This window comes from Cricetulus griseus, chromosome X (assembly GCF_003668045.3).
Source record: "Cricetulus griseus strain 17A/GY chromosome X, alternate assembly CriGri-PICRH-1.0, whole genome shotgun sequence".
Classification (NCBI taxonomy): Eukaryota; Metazoa; Chordata; class Mammalia; order Rodentia; family Cricetidae; genus Cricetulus; species Cricetulus griseus.
Window position 1 is genome coordinate 6855996 of NC_048604.1, and position 19794 is coordinate 6875789.

General features: G+C 36.7%; 1 long non-coding RNA gene across 2 annotated transcripts in view; it reads left to right on the plus strand.

Annotated features, from left to right (window-relative positions):
- LOC103160025 overlaps positions 1-19794 on the plus strand; it is a 132141-nt gene that overhangs the window by 81574 nt on the left and 30773 nt on the right. Inside the window, exons 9-10 of one of the 2 annotated variants that reach the window (XR_004771485.1) lie at positions 5752-5820; positions 19466-19732. This is a non-coding gene — a long non-coding RNA (uncharacterized LOC103160025). The remainder of the gene's footprint in view (positions 1-5751; positions 5821-19465; positions 19733-19794) is intronic. The other variant, XR_004771484.1, reaches the window with a different exon arrangement.

Here is a 19794-nt window from a genome sequence, read left to right on the forward strand (position 1 = left end):
AGGAGTTCAGTTCAGTGTTTATCTGTGGGTGTCTGCTTCTGCTTCCATCAGCCACTGGATGAAGGCTCTAGGATGGCTTAAAAGATAGTCATCAATCTCATTATTGGAGTAGGGCATTTAAGGCAGCCTATCACGTTTTCTTGGATTGTTAGGTGGGATCATCCTTGTAGATCACTGGACATTTCCCTAGTTCCAGATTTCTTTTTAAACCTATAATGACTCCCTCTATTATGGTATCTCTTTTCTTGCTCTCCTCTATTCTTCCCCTGACTCAATCTTCCTCCTTCCTCATGTCCTCCTCTCTCCTCCTCTGCTCCCCTTCTGTGTCTCTTGGTACATGAGACCGCTTCCTGAACATAACACCAGTAGCACAGGCACTGAGATTGATAATTAAGAAATGGGACCTCCTGAGCCAGGTGTTGGTGTCACACGCCTTTAATCCTAGCACTCGGGAGGCAGAGGCAGTTGCATCTTTGTGAGTTCGAGGCCAGCCTGGTCTCCAGAGTGAGTGCCAGGATAGGCTCCAAAGCTACACAGAGAAACCCTGTCTTGAAAAACCAAAAAGAAAGAAAGAAAACGGACCTCCTGAAACTGAGAAGCTTCTGTAAAGCAAAGGACAGATTCAACAAGACAAAATGACAGCTCACAGAATGGGAAAAGATATTCACCAACCCCACATCTGACAGAGGGCTGATCTTAAAAATATACAAGGAACTCAAGAAACTAGTCATCAAAACACACAAAAAATAATCTAATTAACAAGTAGGGTACAAGCTAGAGAGATGCCTCAGCTGTTAAAGGCTAGGCTCACAACCAAAGATATAAAAATTAGGGTATAGAACTAAATAGAGAATTCTCAATAGAGGAATCTAAAATGGCTGAAAAACACATAGTGCTCAAAATATTTAGCCATCAAGGAAATGCAAATCAAAACAATTCTGAGATACCAACTTAATCCTGTCCAAATGGCAAAAATCAAAAACACCAATGACACTATATGCTGGCGAGGATGTGGAGAAAGTGGAACAACTTGTACAGCCACTTTGGGAATCAGTATGGTGATTCCTCAGGAAAAAAAATGGGAATCAGTCTACCACGAGATCCAGCAATTCCATTCCTGGGCATATACCCAAAAGATGTACATTCATACAACAAGGACATATGTTCAACTATGTTTATAGCAGCATTATTTGTAATAGCCAGAACCTGGATGTAACCTAAATGCCCCTCACTGAAGAATAGATAAAGAAAATGTGGTACATTATACAATGGAGTACTACTCAATGGAAAAAAATGGAATCTTGAAATTCACAGGCAAATGGATGGAACTTAAAGGAACCAGCCTAAGTGAGGTAACCCAGTCATGAAAAGATAAACATGTTATGTACTCACTCATATATGAATTTTAGACATAGAACAAAGATTACCAGCCTACAATCCACACTGCCAGAGAATCTAGGACACAAGGAGGGCCCTAAGAGAGACATACATGGTCCCAAGGAGCAGGGGAAAGGGACAAGATCTCCTAAAAAGATTGGGAGCATGGGAGGAGGGAGGAGGGAGTTAGGAGAAAGAGAGGGGGAGAAGAGGAGGGGAGAGGAGGACATGAGGGAGCAGAAAGATTGATTCAGGGGAAGAATAGAGGACAGCAAGAAGAGAGATACCATAATAGAGGAAGAGGCTACCTTAAATGCCCTTCTGTGATAATTAGATTGATGACTACCTTATATGCTGACCTGTACAAGGGGCAGCTCATGGACCCCAGATTCATAGCTGGGAAACCAGCATGAGTCTGATCCAGACCCCCTGAATGTTGTTGTCAGTTAGGAGGCCTGGAAAGCATATGGCGCCTCTTTTAGTGAATCAGTATTTGTCCCTGGTGTACAAATGGACTTTGGGAGCCCATTCCACATAGAGAGATAGATGTTCATGTTGTTTTTTTGTTTTTCTTCAGTTTGTTTATATGGTGGACTACATTGATGGATTTTTGTATGTTGAACCATCCTTGCATCCCTGGGATGAAGCCTACTTGATCATGGTGGATGATTTCTGTGATGTGTTCTTGGGTTCTATTTGCTAGTATTTTATTGAGAATTTTTTCATCAATGTTAATGAAGGATATTGGTCTGTAGTTACTGATGATTTACCCACCTTTTGTGTTCCCAGCCTTCCCTCAGATTGTGTGTGTGCGTTTTTTTAAATTGTATCTATTTCAGCTTTTTTTTAACTTAAATGTCAACACATTTATTTCCAAGAAAATAATATCAGAAACACATCTTTCAGTGTTTTAGGATTCAGAGATAGTATACTTATTTGTAAATATGAAGAAAGCATCCCTTGACTCCTCCTGTATTAATTAAGAGACAGGTAACCTGTCCAATCATCCAGGTCTCACTGCAGCATATTTGACATTATGTATACATGCTTTTCTGTCAAAATTTCTTTTTCTAAACTTTTTAAAATTTGAATTAGAAACATGATTGTTTTACATGACAATCCCAGTTCCCTTTTCCCTCCTGTCCTCCCTTACCACTCCCCCAACTAAAACCCTATCTATCACATATCCTTTCTGCTCCCCCTCGAGGCCTTCCATAGGGTGTCATCAGAGTCTATCGTATCCTTTGGGATAGGGCTTAGGCCCACCCCCGTGTGTCTTGGCTCAGGGAGTATTCCTCTGTATGGAATGGGCTCCCAAAATCTACAACTATTCTAGGGATAAGTACTGAACTACTATAGAAATCTATAGTCCCATAGATTTCCAAGGATTCTGCACAGAAACCCATGTTCCTGGGGTCTGGATCAGTTCCATGCTGGTATTCCATCTATCAGACTGGGGAGCAAGAATTCCCCGATGTTCAGGTCAACTGTTTCTGTGGGTTTCACCAGCTTTGTTTGGACCCCTTTACTCTTCACTTGTCTTTCTCTACATCTGGGTTCCAGTTCAGTTGTCTGATTAGTTGTCTGCTTCTACTTCCACCAGCTGCTGGATGAAGGCTACAGGATGGCATATAAGTCAGGCATCAATCTCATTATCAGGGGAGGGCATTAAAGGTACACTCTCCTCTGTTGCTTAGATTGTTAGCTGATGTCATCTTTGTAGATTTCCAGACATTTCCCTAGTGCCTGATTTGTCTGTAAACCTAAAATGTCTCCAGCTATTATGGTATCTCCATTCTTGTTATCATCTATTCTTCCCCTGACTCAAACTTTCTGCTCCCTCATTTCCTGTTTATCCCTCCTCTTCTCCCCTTCTCATTCTCCTAGCTCCCTCCTCCCTCTTCCCCTGCTCCCAATTTGCTCCAGGGATGTTAACCCTTTCCTGTTCTCCAGGGGACCATGTATGTCTCTCTTAGGGTCCTCCTTGTTTACTAGCTTCTCTGGCAGTGTGGATTGTAGGCTGGTAATTCTTTATGTCTAAAATCCGCATATGAGTGAGTACATACCATGTTTGTCTTTTTGTGATTGGGTAACCTTGCTCAGAAGGTGTCTTCTAGTTCCATCCATTTGCCTGCAAATTTCAAGATTCCATTGTTTTTTCCCCCACTGAGTAGTAGTCCATTGTGTAAATGTACCACATTTTCTCTATCCATTCTTTAGTTGAGGGGCATCTAGGCTGCTACCAGTTCATGGCTATTACAAATAGTGCTGCTATGAACATCGTTGAACAGATGTCCTTGTTGTATGAATATGCTTTTTTGGGTATATGCCTAAGAGTGGAATTGCTGGATCTTGTGGTAGAATCCTACAGCTGATAAACACCTTCAGCAAAGTGGCAGGATACAAGATTTACTCAAAAAATCTGTAGCCCTACTATATACCAATGACACATTGGTGGAGAAAGAAATCAGAGAAACATCAGCCTTTACAGTTGCCACAAACAACATAACATATCTCAGAGTAACACTAACCAAAATTGAAAGACCTGTACCACAAGAATTTTGAGTCTCTAAAGAAAGAAATTAAAGAAGATACCAGAAAATGGAAAGATCTCCCATGCTCTTGGATAGGTAGAATCAACATAGTAAAAATGGCAATCTTTCCAAAAGCAATCTACAGATTCAAAATCCCAGCACAATTCTTCACAGAACTTGTAAGAATAATACTCAACTTTATATGGAGAAACAAAAGACCCAGGATAGCCAAAACAACCCTGTACAATAAAGGAACTCTGGAGGCATCACCATCCCTGACTTCAAGCTCTACTATAGAGCCATAGTTCTGAAAACAGCCGGGTATTAGCATAAAAATAGACAGGTAAACCAATGGAATAGAGTTGAAAACCCTGATATTAACCCATATACCTATGAACAGCTAATTTTTGACAAACAATCTATTTCAGCTTTCAAACCTTGAACTGTTTGAATTTTTTCTTGCATTTCCATTTCTTGAATTTTTTGCTCGTTTTTTTTCTTCCATTTCTTTATGGAATTTTCTCATTTCCTCATTGAGGGTCTCTATCATCTTCATATAGTTGTTTTTAGAGTTGTTGTCTTCTGCTTCATCTGTGTTGGGGTGTTATATCTTGCTGGTGTGGAGTCCCTAGACTCTGGTGGTGTCACATTGGTCTTTCTGTTGTTGAATGTGTTCTTATACTGTTGTCTTCCCATCCCTTCTTCCAGTGGCTACCAGTGGTTTCTCTCCCTCTCCTAGTGGGTACAGGACCAAGGTTCCCTTCTGGTGGGCACAAGCAGGTCCAATACTCCAATGTCTCTCCTCTTCAACTCCAAGATTTGGAGGTGGGACTAATACTGAGATGTTGGTAGACTCTGGATGTGCTGTTCTGCAGGGACAGGTTCCCCCATGTGCAGGCCCCAAGCATTTGTCTTTCTCTCTCCCTTCCTCCTTCCCCTTTTATAAGGATTCACTGTTAATATTCTGTTTTTAAAGTAAAAATCATTTCTCCTTATTACAAGAACGATGCATAAAAGTGGCCACTCATGGCTAACATTTCCAACTCACCCTTGTTACCATTATACTTTTAGATGAACTATTAACATTAAGTAATATTTATCTTTTTGGTTCTTTGTCTATTATTAAATTCTACCTTCACATTAGTTTCTCCCAAATACATAATAGACAAAGAACATGAGTACAATACCAGAAGTTTCTTAGTTGCTGAGAGCTTCTGAGAAATGTATACCAATAAATAATATTTGAGCTGCTTCTTTCCAGACTGTAATACATTTTCAACCTGTTAAAAGTAGTTATTTTCTTTTTTCCCTGTTTTTCATTCAGATTTTTTATTTGAATTAGAAACAAGATTGTTTTATATGACAATCCCAGTTCCTTTCTCCCTCCCCTCCTCCCCAAAAGCAGTGGTTTTCATATCTGTTAACATCAAAACAATCTTAGTTGATTAACAATATATAATTGATTAACATTTTCTGTTATAAATTTTGAACCTGTTAAAAGCAGTGGTTTTCATATCTGTCAACATCCAAACAACCCTGCTTGATTCAAAAGATATTTTTGGTCACACATTTCATTTCATTTAAACTAAGAAGGAAATAAAATTTTCTATCTGTTCACAGATTGGTACCTTCCTGAAACCAGAACATAAATGTTTAGTTGTCTTTGAGCCATCAGACAATTTTTGTTAGATTTCATATTGCATTTTTATAGTAATAAATAATGATAGAACCAAATTAATCCAAATGTTTGTATGAAAGTTGGTTTCATTCTTTCCTTAAATAATGTTCAAATGCAAAGATTAATATAAAAATTAATATAATCACTTATGTTGCTTTATAGGTTCATTGTAGTAATGAATATTTTAAATTCATCTTGTATGAGTCAGCTCTGAACTGCTAGCTCTATGAGGTAAATTAATCTATTTTTTCTGTCAATGCTTATACACTTTATATTAATGTTAGGAGACCCTTTCATAGAAGTATTATGTTCTTATTTTTAATATGCTAGAAACCCTGCCAAGGAGATAATAGAGCTTGCACCAATGCCAGTGAAAGAATGGAAAAGCTGTAGTTGGAATTTTTTAATTATTTAAAAAGAGCGATAGTGTTGAGACTGTCACCAAGATAAACTCCAAAAGCTATTTTTCTTCCTTTATAAAAGATGAAAATACACAATGTAAGATATACCACAAATTCTTCAGCATCAAGAATTATTTTAACTATCTATACTGCATAGTCTCTTTCTTCTGTCTTCCTTCCTTTCTTTATTTCCTCATTCTCTCCCTCTGTCCCTCCCTCCCTCCATTCCTCCCTCCCTCTCTCCCTTCCTTCCTTCCTTCCTTCCTTCTTTCCTTCCTTCCTTTATTTCCCCTTCCTTCATTTTCTTCCTTTCCCCCTTTCTCTTTCTTTATTTTCTCCTGTTAAACTAGTTTATACCAATTGCACAAAACAAATTTCGTTGTGATACCATGTGAGTGATTTTCTTAGTTTCATTTGCATTGCTGTGGAGAGACACCAGGACCATGGCAACTCTTATGAAGGAAAACATTTAATTGCAGCTGGCTTATATATAACTTCAGAGGTTTAGTTCATTATTATCATGGCAAGAAGCATAGTGACACATAGGCAGACATGGTGCTGGAGAGGCAACAGGGAGTTCTACATATGGATCATCAGGCAGAAGAAAGTGAATGTGAGCCACTAGGCCTGGCTTGAGTATTTGAGACCTCAAAGCCCACTTCTAGTGACATACTTCCCCTACAAGGCCATATATTTTTATAGTGCCAATTCCTATGAGACTCTTTGGGCCATTTTCATCCAAACCACCACAGTGATCAGGTTTGTGAGTGCACGTGTGTGTGTGTGTGTGTGTGTGTGTGTGTGTGTGTGTGTGTGTGTATGTACACACGCATGTGTGTGCACATGGGAGACTTCAGGGATTGTTGAGATGAGGTTTATCTGTGAAACCTGGGGCTTCACAATTAGGCTAGGTTACCTAGCCTATGAGCTCCAGCGATCCACCTGTATTTGCATTCTTAGCACTAGGATTATAATCATGTTCCACCAGGCCTGGGTGGACTCAAGTCCACATGATTTCAAGGCAATGAACTGAGCAACTTAGACACATACTGTGACAACTGCATATATTCATATACCATAATTTGATAATATTCATGTCATCTATTTCCCTCACACTTCTTACTTCCCCCTTCCTATCCTGCATCCCCTTCGTTTTCTTTATCAGTACTCGCTTAACCTTTATGTCTTTTTTGTTGGTTAGATTCTTCCTATGGAAAAAAGTTAATACTTGTATTTCTGTGTCTAACATATTTTGCTTTCCATGATGTCTCAGAGTACCATCCATTTTTCTGCAAAATAGCATGGTATCACTCTCCTTTTTGTTTAATAATCACATGGTGTGTGCATGTGTGTGTGAGAGAGAGATGCGGGGGAGGGAGGAAGGGACGGAGGGAGGGAACGAGGGAACGAGGGAACGAGGGAGATGGGGAGTTTAATCTAGTCTTCTGTTGCTAGGCATGAATACTGGTTCTGTATCTTGGCTATTATGAGAAGTGAAGAAACAGACATGTATGAAAGTTTCTCTGTAGTAAGCTGGGATTATTCAAATGGATGCCCAGAAGCAGTAGAATTCTATCATAAGGTAGCTATAACTCTAATTTTTTGAGGACCCCCCCCTAATGATTTCCATAGTGGCCATATTAATTTACTTTCCTGCCTACAGTCTACATTTCCTGTAGCTTACAAGGTTTCCTTTTTTTTGCCTTTTAATGACCATTTGTTGTCTGTTTTCTTGATGCTAGTCATGCAGACTTGGATGTGGTGGAGTTTCATCACGGTTTTTATTTGTATTACTTTTGTTTCTAGGATGGTGCATACTTTTTGAGATATTTATTGATCATTTTTATTTCTTATTTTGAAAACTTAGTTCATTTGCCTATTTATTATTTGAATGATTTATGAATTTTTGGTGTTTAGTGTTTTGATTTCTCCATATTTTCTAGATAATTTTTTATTAAATATGAACTCAGGAGAGATTTTCTTCTATTATGTAGCCTCTCTTTTCACTCTAGTCATGATTTCATTTGATGGAGAATGACATTTTATTTTCATGCAGGTCTGTTTGTCAATTCTTGCTGTTATTTCCTGAGCTAAAGGAATCGTATTTAGAAAGTTCTGTGGAGATTTGTTCATCACATATGTAGTGAGGGATGATAATGATGACTTGGTATTGTTTGGGATAGAAACTATAGGAGAAAGTAGTTTTACTGAGAGTTATATTCAAGTAGTGTTTTTTTACTTGACCATGAATTGATGAGATACTAGAAACATCTTTCCTTCTACTTATATCTGTGCGAAAGAAACTAGGAAAAAAAGGCAAGTTGGCTCACTGGGTAAAAGCACTTTCTATGGAATCCTGACAACTTGTGTTCAATCCCTGGAGCCCATGTAAAGGTGGAAATGTGATAACTTTCAATAATGTAAGAATTTCTAATAATATAAAAGCAAAAAGTAAAAGGAACATCTAAAAAAGAATGATGTCACTTTATGCTGTGAGTTGCTGAGTTATTGAAGGTACAATAAAACATTTCTTCAGGAACATGATATATTAAACATTAGTAAAAAGAATAATTTACTTTACCATTTCTTGGTGAATCTGTTTCCTTATTTGTAAAACAAGGTTGGCTAAACTCAGAAATCTTTTGACATATCTATTAATAGTAATGAATTGAACTTATTTTGCTATTTCTAAACTTGAAACATAAGTGTAATAAAATAGATAAGATGAAAATCATGTTCAAACGTGTTATACATATCTATTCTATGCAGGCTACTAGGTTATGAACAATAATACATAGAGATTTATATTTGGAATTGAAAACAACTATAAAATGCATATGTAAGATCTTTCAGAGGAATTCTGGCATCAGGGATTAACTCTCTTTAGCACCACCAAATGTTTGGCAAATTGCTAATACTGATCAATTTGGGGAATACTCAAGATTTTTTCCAGTTTTTCATTAAAATAAACTTTTTCTTGGAAACAAGCATTTATGCAAATTGTCAGTGTATAAATCTTTAATGAAATAAACAACTCAAGAACTATTTCTTGTACTTTGGTATTATATAATAGATTTGTTTATTTGGGGAAGGAAGAAAGAGTTGGAATGTATGAAGGACAAAAGTTGGTCTCTATATATGAGTGGTGGTTTGTGATCTTCTGAGAATGAACTGAGAATGGACAGCAAAAATTAGTTGCTACAGTTTGTCCTCACCCTTTCTGAAATACAATTGAGATGTGAGTCACTAAGGGAAGTAAGACTGATCCCCAAATGAGGCAACTGAAGATTGTTGCAGCGGAAAGGAATGTGGCATGGAACAATGAAACAAGATACTCTTAATCTTTTCACAAAATCATCAGAACAATTGTACAGTCCATTAAATGTTGGAATGTTACCAACCCCATCTAGACACCCAGTAAGCCAATTGTCATCTGTCACCAAGGACATTTTGTCCTAGATACCCCAACACAACACCATGCATTTATGGAAGTCTTAATGACAAAGAATGTAGGTAAAATGATACAATATCCATGGAAAACAGGGTTAAACAGATATACTTACTGCTATTCATGAAAGTTTATTTCCAACATATTAGAGTATTTATTAGAAGCCAATTAGAAGTTACTTATAAGTCCTAGTATTGGATTCTTCTCATTTTATAATATAGCTCACCGGGAAACAGACTTGCCCAAAGATGCTGAAGAAATTTGTTTTCTAGTGTGATGACTTTTACTACTATAGAGTATGGTTCACTTGACGCAACATATAACATGTGAACTGCATGTGAGGAAGAAAATCATTATGGCCACCATGGCCATAAAAATACTTTCCTTAGGTTGGTACAGTAACCATAACAACAACAAAAAACCCAGAAAACAAATGTAAAACTAAAATAACAGCCTTATTGACAAAATGAGCTGACCTGGCTCATTATAGGACAATATTAATCAACTAGATGTATTCCTTCTCATTTTTATCATACCATTTAAGAGTTCTCAATGAAAACTGTCTCACAAAAACCAAATATCATCTGTCATACCAATCACTTGTAATTGGAGTCGTATCAAAGGTTACATAATATTAACTGCATTTTCATCCCTTTCCTAAAGGAAAACAGCAGTTAACAGTAAGCATGTTGGTAGATATTTGCTTTCTTAAGTATATTATTTCTATAAGAATAGTTGTTATTTTGTGGGCATCAGGGCCTGCAATAATGTTTCCTTGATACTGAAGCTGCTACTGATTTCCCAGTAATTCTTTTCCAATTCCCAAATAGTCTTTGCTGTCTTTATGGTTATGATAACTATTCTTGGTTTGTCAACTTAACGATATCTGGAATTAACTAGAATAAAAAATGGGGGCCACACTTGTGAGGGATTTTTGCTTAATTTAAAGTAGGAATATCTACTTCTAATCCAGATCTTGAGACACACTTCTAATCTGGGCCACACTTTCTGCTGGAAACCTATGTAAGGACATGGAATAAGGAAGCTTGCACTCTTTGCCTGCTTGCCCTCATCTTTGCTAGCAAGTCCATTCCTTCACTAGGATTAGAACCTACTTCTTCTGGACTGAGCAACTACTGGGTTCTTGGACTTGCTATTCACATTCAGCCATTGTTTGACTCACTAGACCATAGCCTTTAAGTCAGCAGTCCTCAACCTGTGGGTTGTGAGCCCTTTGGCAAAACTCTGTCTCCAAAAATATTTACATTACAATTTATAACAGTAACAAGAGTATAGTTATGAAGTAGCGACAAAAGCAATTTTATGTTTGGATCATCACAACATGAGGAACTATATTAAAGGGTCACAATTTTATGAAGGTTGAGAACTACTGCTATAAGTTTTTCTAATAAATTCTCTCTCTCTCTCTCTCTCTCTCTCTCTCTCTCTATATATATATATATATATACATATATATATGTTTATCTGTAGATTTATTCTATAAGTTCTGTAACTCTAGAGAAATCTGACTAATATAATGGTCTCCAATTAATTTCCTCATCTCTTTCCCTTTCTATTCCCAAAGCCTTGTAAAGTATCTGTTTTATTATGTAAGTCCATAGTAATGCAGCAATTGGGACCTAACCCCCAGATAATTGTTTTGATTTAGGATGAACTTGTCATACACAGACTCAGTTAATAGCTTCATGAGATGAATGATATACAGGAACTGCTTTTCTGTCCACTTTCCAAGGTTATGGTCCATAAGCACAAAATACATTAAATTTTTGTTCCTTATTTCAAATTTCAGTAGTAATTTTATAATTCACAGAAGTCATTCACTTTCCTCATAGTACCTAGTATATCAAATTTTGGTTGAAAAATGAACTATTTCCTATGTGGCTGTCACTTAAATGCCAAAGTGTCACTTGACTATATCTTTCTATACTGAACATAGAAGGCCACACTAGCCCTTTCTTCAACATTTCAGGGTGAAAAAGACCATCAGTGAGTTTGTGTACTTATACAGTGTTCTCCTCAGGAACTATTAAGAGAGTCACTTGCCAACTCATACCCAAGGGGCCTAGACTGTTACTCTGAGCATCTGATACCTGCCTTGGAAATTCTTTCTCTGTCATGTTTTATTAACTTAGAGAAACTATTGTTCTTTTTCATTGTACTAATCTCTTCCTGCTTTCCTTCTTCCCTGCACAATCTCCTTATACTTCCTTTCCCCATACTTTGCAAACCATCTTTTAGATTACTAATTGATGTTTGTACATGTTTGTATATTATTGAGTGGGAAACCATCTAATATTTTTGATGTGTTAGAGATAGATCTAGTATAAAGAGTTTAACTCTCTACCAGAGATAGAAACATACAGCACTATAAAAATAATCACAAGTGTCATTTTGCACATATTATACATTGTTTTATGAGTTTAACTTCAGAGCCTGGGTTGAGGAATGAAAATCACCATGAGCCATGTGAGAAAATTTTGTTTCTAAATTTAAAAAGCAAAAAGACAAAAAGCACTTGTAATACTATTTTAGCCAAATCACTGTAGAAGATTTTCATTTAGCATCCAATTAATATAAAATGACACTTCTAAAAATTAAGATGTTTTAACATGCCTTACAAATCAACTCTTCATTTACACTTAATAGTCTTCTCGTTTCCTAACACAAATGTCTAATGGGTGTTTTTGGAAACTGTGTGACATCAGGATCTATCTGATACAATTAACCTATCTGCAAATATTTCCTGGTAATATCATAAGAACATCTTAAAGAAAAATTCTTAATTCATAATCTACTGGGTATGTATGTATGATAATTTTATCAGAGTTCAGCTGAAGTTTGCAATCTGATCTCTCTGTGCAGAAAGGTTTTGCTTGGCACATTTGCCATATAAATCAGATCACAGGAGGCATGCTTAATCTACTTAAGAGTATTAAGTATTTCTGGAGCTTTAGCACAACATTTATGAATGTAAAAATATTCTGCTATGCCTAGCAGATTGTCCTATATCCATTAAAGGACAACTAACAAAGTGACCTTTCCTGGGACAATTATTATTATTATACTGCTTTTAAAGAGATTTGTATGTTGAATTTCTTCCAGGGGTGTCCAAAACTTGACTTTTAAAATATTTTATATAGGTCTTACTGAAATTAAATAAAACTTAACATTCTGAACATGTTCTATGTTGAATTTAAATGTGAAAATATTGTGAAGTTTTGATTCAAGGTGATTGCATACACAGTAATGAAGTTGAAATAAGTCATCTCATAAACTAAAAAAAAGTCTTATGCATATTATTTAACACAGGAAATATTTTAACACTGTGTAAAGCAGGCCTTGTGCTAGATATTAGGGCCATATAGCTGTGAACCATAGTGAAATGAGCAGTCAATTTAAGGAGCACAAGAAGCAACATGGCAGAGGAATAACACAAGAGAACATAAGATAACCATATAAACCATATAACTCTGATAACTGGAGGGCTGGTCAGTAAAACCTTCTGGAAGAAGTGGCATCTAGGCAGACTTAAAGTTGTACAATTTTCAAGATATGAAATGGAGAGATTGAAGTAGTTTGGCAAATAAAAGTAGTTTTGTGAAACTGAAATGGAAAATTCAAATGAGAGATGGAACCATAATGAAGGCCAGCAGTAGCTCGGTCATGAAGGATATAAGGAATTTGGACTTTGTTTATCTTACCAATATGTGGTGTAGGGGAGTGACATGATCTGCCTCTGTTGCTTTGCCTGTTGTGTAGATTAAGGGCTTTCAGAGAGTGGGAGTGGGAGCCATGAGATCAGTGAGGCTTTGTCTTGGGAGGATTCATAGTCTACACCAAGGCAGTCAACGGAGGGAGGCAAAATTTGCTATCTTGGATGTAGAAACAGTAAGTAATGGTGATTGATAGGACATGGTAGGACAGGGGTGAGGAAGAGCAATTTGGGCAGCAGGATAAATAGTGCTACTTGTCAATTACTAAAAATATAGAAAACTTGAAGTAAAATAGATTAGAGCTTTAGGGAAGGGGGAAATTGAGGTCATCTGTGGTTGTACTGTAGCTGGTTCCCCATAGCATTCTCTAAGAAGTGGTATCTCAGTTAGTTGAATAAATATGTAACCAGCATCAACTGAGATGCATTAAATTTGAAATTTAAATGGAAATGTTCATATTACATCCTACATGCAGTGAGAGTCTTTCATATGTTTCTATGGATTCTTGAGGGATTATTAATGTTTTCTCTCATGCCTTTAGACCTCAGTTCTGTACTTGCAGAATTACTTTTCCTGATGGATCATCTTCCTGTTTTGATTTCGTGTCACAATATTCCAGCTGTTGAACTAAGGCCCCCTTCTATAATTTTCATAAAAATCTCAACCCGAAACCCAACAAAACAAGGCCACTGTGTAGGGAGCATGCTTGACTCATGATTTTGTGGAGATGAAAACGACTTGGGCAGCAGCAATGAACTATAATTTATAAAACAATAGCCAGTATCCTTGTTCCTAAGCCCTTAGCCATTTCTGCCAACCTGAATTCCAGCATCGTTTTGAATGACTCTACCCTCTCCCTTTTCCCTTTCACAGTGCCTCCTAGCAACACCAAGAGACAAACAAAAGCCAATGATAACAAAATAAAAAAATAAAACAAGCCTCCTACAGTGTTAAGCTTTAAATTTTATTACAATTCTGGTCTTCAAAATATGTTCACATATCCAGATTTGATGATGTGCTCTGCTCCCCATGATATGTATCTTCTTGGTATACAGATATATGTTCTGGGAGAATTTTAGACAGCTATTTCACTGATCACATGAGTGATACAACCTAGGAAGCAAGGGGAACGGTTATGATTTTAAATATCCATTGGGTTCCCTTCATGACACATGCATGTGCCCCTTGAGAAGCTTTGGATGGCATTCACTAACAAATCTTTTGATAGTCGTGGTATGAGGAAATGATTACACAGAAAGAAAAGAAGATGGTCTATGATAGAACCTGATGTACATTAGTATTTCGTCTGCAGTATAAAGGGAGTTGGGGAGGAAATAGAAAATGAGAAGGAAATGCAGAGTAATGTATTCTCATGGAAGGAAGATTACATTTTGTATTAGATATCCCCTGGAATGTATGACTTTGTAATTGAGTGTTTGGTTGAGTTCTTGAGTTTCTTATGTGCTTATAAGAAGAGGTCAAATTGAATCAGGTAACCTGGCTATTATGAGTTCACAACAGTTACTCTTCTTGTGTTTCAGACTTACAAAGTTTATCTGCCTTCCTAGCTCTTAACACATTACTTGCTCAAGCTCCCCTGAAAAAGTGTTCTTTCAACTTCCTTTTTCTCATGTATGGAAACCAGTATTTGTTTCTGTAAGTGTCCATTTCATCTTTCTCTTTATTCCCCTGTGCCTTAGAGAAACAGATGTCTTCTCTCTTTTGCCAAGGTTTACTTCAATGTCTACCACCTGTTCTTTTTGAGAGAGCTCTTGTTTGTGATTTCAAGATGTTCTAATGAGCAGTTAACCTTGATTCAGAAAACACCGAGCCCCGTTATTCTTAAAAATCAGTTAGGAAACTACATTTTAAAACATTTTCGGGGGAGTGGTGCTAGTGAATGGAGGGGGAAATGCAACTGGCTTCTGATGATAAAACGTTGAGCACATTTGGTCCATCTCACCTGTTTACTTCATTTCAAAGAGAAACTTATGGAAAGATTATTTGCCACACCTCACTTGTGCTAAATCCCTTATAGTTGCATGCCTGTTGACAAAATTCCTCTGCAAAGAATTTGACTTGTTAAAAAATGATTTCCTTACACTCTCTTCTCTCAGTCTTCAGTGAACCTTTCTTATTTGCTTCATTGACATTCCGTTAAATAGTTTCCCTTTTTTGACTCTCTTATAAAAACTTACCTTCTAATACCACTGTTTTCTAACTACATACTGATTTTTCAGCTACAGGCTTGCATTTTTATCTGTCTCCTGAACATGCAAACTAAACTTATTTTGAAATCTATACCTAAAAGTGAACTCATATTTGATTGCACCTTTGTTAAAAACAGAGCTATAAAGTATATTCTTAGATAAAATTGCATGTGTACTAAATATGCTATCAAAGATTATTATAAATTGTTTTGAACTTTTATATTTGTGTCTATTAAATGAAGATATTTAACTTTTAAAATACTGCCACTGGGTGTTAAAACAGAAATAATAGCCAAGTAGTGAGCATACTATTGTTTTTTGGTTCTTCAACATTTACTATTTCATAAAAAGTGCCCCTGACTGCCCTATTAACAGTTGACACTGAGCACAGCTCTGGGGGTGATGGTCATCATCTCTATATGTCTCTTTTCTAATGGCACCATACTTCCTGATTTGGAACTTCATTTCTTTCTTTTCTTCTACTTCCATTATCCTCTAGAAAGAATTTTTCTAGCAGACAGCAAGTCATTTTTAGGAAAGCTTAACTTAGAGTCAATGATTAGGCATCTTTTTCATATGGTTGACAATAGATTAGTAAACTTTCATTGAACACGAATTTTGTGTCTCTGTGCTTGTCTTTCAGAACTGGATTAGAAGTGAGGCTTATGGTTTCCTTCTCAAGAATAGATACTGGCTTCAGGGAGCCATGGGATCCATAGCTTCAACCAGATATATGTCCCTATATGTGCAAAGGTTTTGTCATCTTCAAGTAAAAGCAGCATGGTTTTTCTGCTCTAACACAATAATATCTCCTACCTTCAGTGTTGGTTCTCAGTCTCCTAAACCATAGAATGTTATCTTCTGGACATCTTTCATGCCTTTGTCAATATGAACTTCTAAAGTCTTGTTTTTCTAGACTAACGTTCTTACATTGCAGCTTTTAGATCTGTCTTTAGGACTGATCTGTTCTCCATGATCCTACGACTCCCTGAACATATATCAAATTTACTGAAGCATTTCAGGTCCTATTTGATGAGTTTTATTTACATGTCAGTACCTCTGTATTTGTAACAACATTCTACTGCTTCTTTCTTATCACTTTCACCTTCACTTTTGTTACAAATGAAATTCTTTTGCTGAGACAGTTTTCTTTTGCACTATTATATAAGTCATCTATGGTTGCTGAGGATCTACACACACCATTTTTACCCTTTATCCCAATTTTCTCTCAGATTCTTTCCTTCTCCAAAGAACATATCAAAGATGTCTATTACCCACTTGAAGTTCCTGTTCCCCTACGATGTCACATAATCTCCCCATCCCTTTGCTTTAGAATCAGATAGCAATCTCTCAGTTTAAGAAATCTGTTTAGATTTTATTCCCTCATTCGAATTGTATAAAAATCACTAAAAATTTTACAAGGTGAAGTTTTGTCAATTCCTTTATTTGAGACTCAGATTAAGATTTTTACCTTTAAAATGTGCACTCCAACTTTGATAACTGATTCATAAAATATTTCAGTTTTATATGACTCCTAGGTGGGTTTTAAAGTAAGTTTTGCAAAATATTAAAATTACATAAAATGTAGTCCAAGATGGCCATCAAGTTTAGAAAACACATATTGGCATTTGAATACTTTTGTATTGAAATTAGCTTATTGACAAAAGTATTTGATATATAATTAGGTATAGATAAAATATTTGTACATTTAAAAGTGTGTGTGATAGAGAGGTGGCTCAGCAGTTAAGAAAACCTACTGTTTTTACAGAAGACCCCAGTTTGGTTCTACACATACACAATGGGTGGTAGGCAACTACCTGTAATTCCAGCTCCTGGGAATGTGAAAACTCTTCTTGCCTCGATGTGCACCACCTTCACTCACATGCTGTATGTACATACACAAGAATAACTTAAAAACCTTTAAAATTTGCAGTATCTCTTTTAGTGGGTAGGCCTCCACTTCTGTTAATTGAATATGCACTACAGATCAAAGTAAGTTTCTGCTCAGCAGGCTTCTTCTTAAGTTTATTAAACTAATGTATTTACAGTGACACTGAGATTTTGCCATTTTCTGTTTGTATTGCTAGTTTGAAAAAACATGCTTAGATATCGATTTTAATGTTAAAATTTAATTAAATGGATATATGCTTTGTTATCAACATCCAAAGTGGTTTTTAAATCTCATGAATTAGATCAAGAAAATCAAATAATTATTGGATATTCTCTTTGAAGCGTCAGATGACCCAGTTATTACAAGCATCTTTTAATTCTCTGATTAGTTCTTCTACTAATGGAACAAACACATTAAGAGCTGTGGCTTTATTTTTCCCCAAAGTACTAGAAAATTTGGAACAAGAAGAGGTAAATTAATTATGACCAGGCATTTTGTCTAAATGAATGACATGCTTCACAGAATCACGTATAGGCATACTTTCTGAAACTAAACATTTTCATTGAGGAGATTCTTCATAAAATAAATGTTCAGTTTCAAGGAGATACTCATGCTTTCTAGAACTAATTACATTAATTTCCATTTACTTTTTATATTTTTTGAGATTGTAATATAATTACATCATTTCTTCCTTCTGTTTCTTTCTTCCAAACCCCTCCATGTACTACTGTACCTCTCTCTTTTTTTTTGCTTTCTTTTATTTCATGGTCTCTTTTTCTTTATTGTTAATACATATATCTAAATATATAAATACAACATGCTCATTCTGCATAATGTTACGTGTGTGTGTGTGTGTGTGTGTGTGTGTGTGTGTGTGTGTGTGTGTGTGTGTGTGTGTATGTGCATGTGTTCAGAGCTGACCATTTGGTATTTGGATAACCAGTTGGTGTGCTCTTTCCTGCGGAAAAATGATTTCTCCCACTCTGAGCATTCCTTAAATGCCTGTTGTTCCATTTGTAGGGTTGAGGCTCTGTGGTCTTTTCTCCATCCACTATGGCATGTTTACTTTTTCTGCCCTTGTTCAGCTCATGTTTAGGCAGTCAGGTTGGTGACGCTTAATAGGTGCCACTGCTGCTGTTCCTAGGAGACACAATTTAACAGCCCACTCCCTGATCCTCTGGTTCTTACAAAGTTTCTGCTTCCTCTTCTGAGTTTTAGGTGTAGGAGTTATTTTGTAGATGTATCCATTAGAACTGTGCTTTGCAGCTTGTCATTTTGATTGGTTGAAGTTTTTTTTTTTTTTTCCCAATGATCTCCATCTATTGCAAGAGAAGTTTTCTTGACAAGGGATGGAAACTATGTCCTTGTGTATGAGGACACATATTTCTGAAGGCATGGGTGTAATGATTTCACTAGACACAAGATAAATGATAAATGGGAGTTTCGTTGGGGAACAACTTACATAGAACAATAAAGAACCACCACAGCAGTTCTCTGCCCTTCCAATCTGATCTGCAACCTGGAGGTGGAGAGAGAGAGAGAGAGAGAGAGAGAGAGAGAGAGAGAGAGAGAGAGAGAGAGAGAGAGAGAGAGAGAGAATGCCTCACGTTTTCCTCCTGCTTCCTTCCACACCCTGAAGCCATGCCCAAAGGTGTGTGGCCACTGCTACAGGTTCACAGGCAAGATGCCACTACATATTTCTAATGTAGTTAGATATTATGCTGAGTAAGTAAATTGGTGGCTGTAGGTTTTCCTCTGAGAACCATGAATTCTCTATCCCTGGGTATTTGGCCAGCTTTAGATGAATGACTCTTACATCCTGTTAGAGAGCTATTGGTTCCTGCCAAGGTATTCATGTCACTACTGTACCCTTAGGATTATCATGCTATGTTGGTCATTATTGTGATTCAAAGTCATTCTTTTTGGTGTAACCATTGTTTTCTTCCCTATTTTGGAAACTTGTATGGTCCCCTCTGGTACCATGAGAGCTAGTACTTAAGGAGGAGGCTTTCAGGTCAGATCCAGCTCTTGGGTTTCTGGTTCCTGTATCCAAAGTATATGGTGTCTTCAGCAATAGGGACTCCTTCCATCTCTGGGAAGTAACCACGGGTAAATCAATAGACGATGCTGTTTTAGAAGTCTCCCACTTGCACCATTGATGACAATGTTGGTTTGTGATTTTCGTTTTTTAGATGCTGGACCAAGCCAAATAAGCTCAGAAGTACGAGCTTCATAAGGATAAATTGTGAACTTTGAGAGGAGGAAAACAGTGGAATAAAGATAAGAGAGACAAAGATGCAACTGATACAGTCATTAAGGGGATGGCCATTTCTACTCTGCTGTGGTGCTAAAACCCACATAATTCTCAAATGCTGTCCCAAACTGACTTCTGATGACACTACTCTGCCACTAATGGAGAGTGGAAAACCTGCCTATCCTCATTTCCATGTATATGATAGGTAATGTTTAAATTTTTTGATTCCTGCTACTGATATAGGTATTAACAGAATAAGGAGAATGT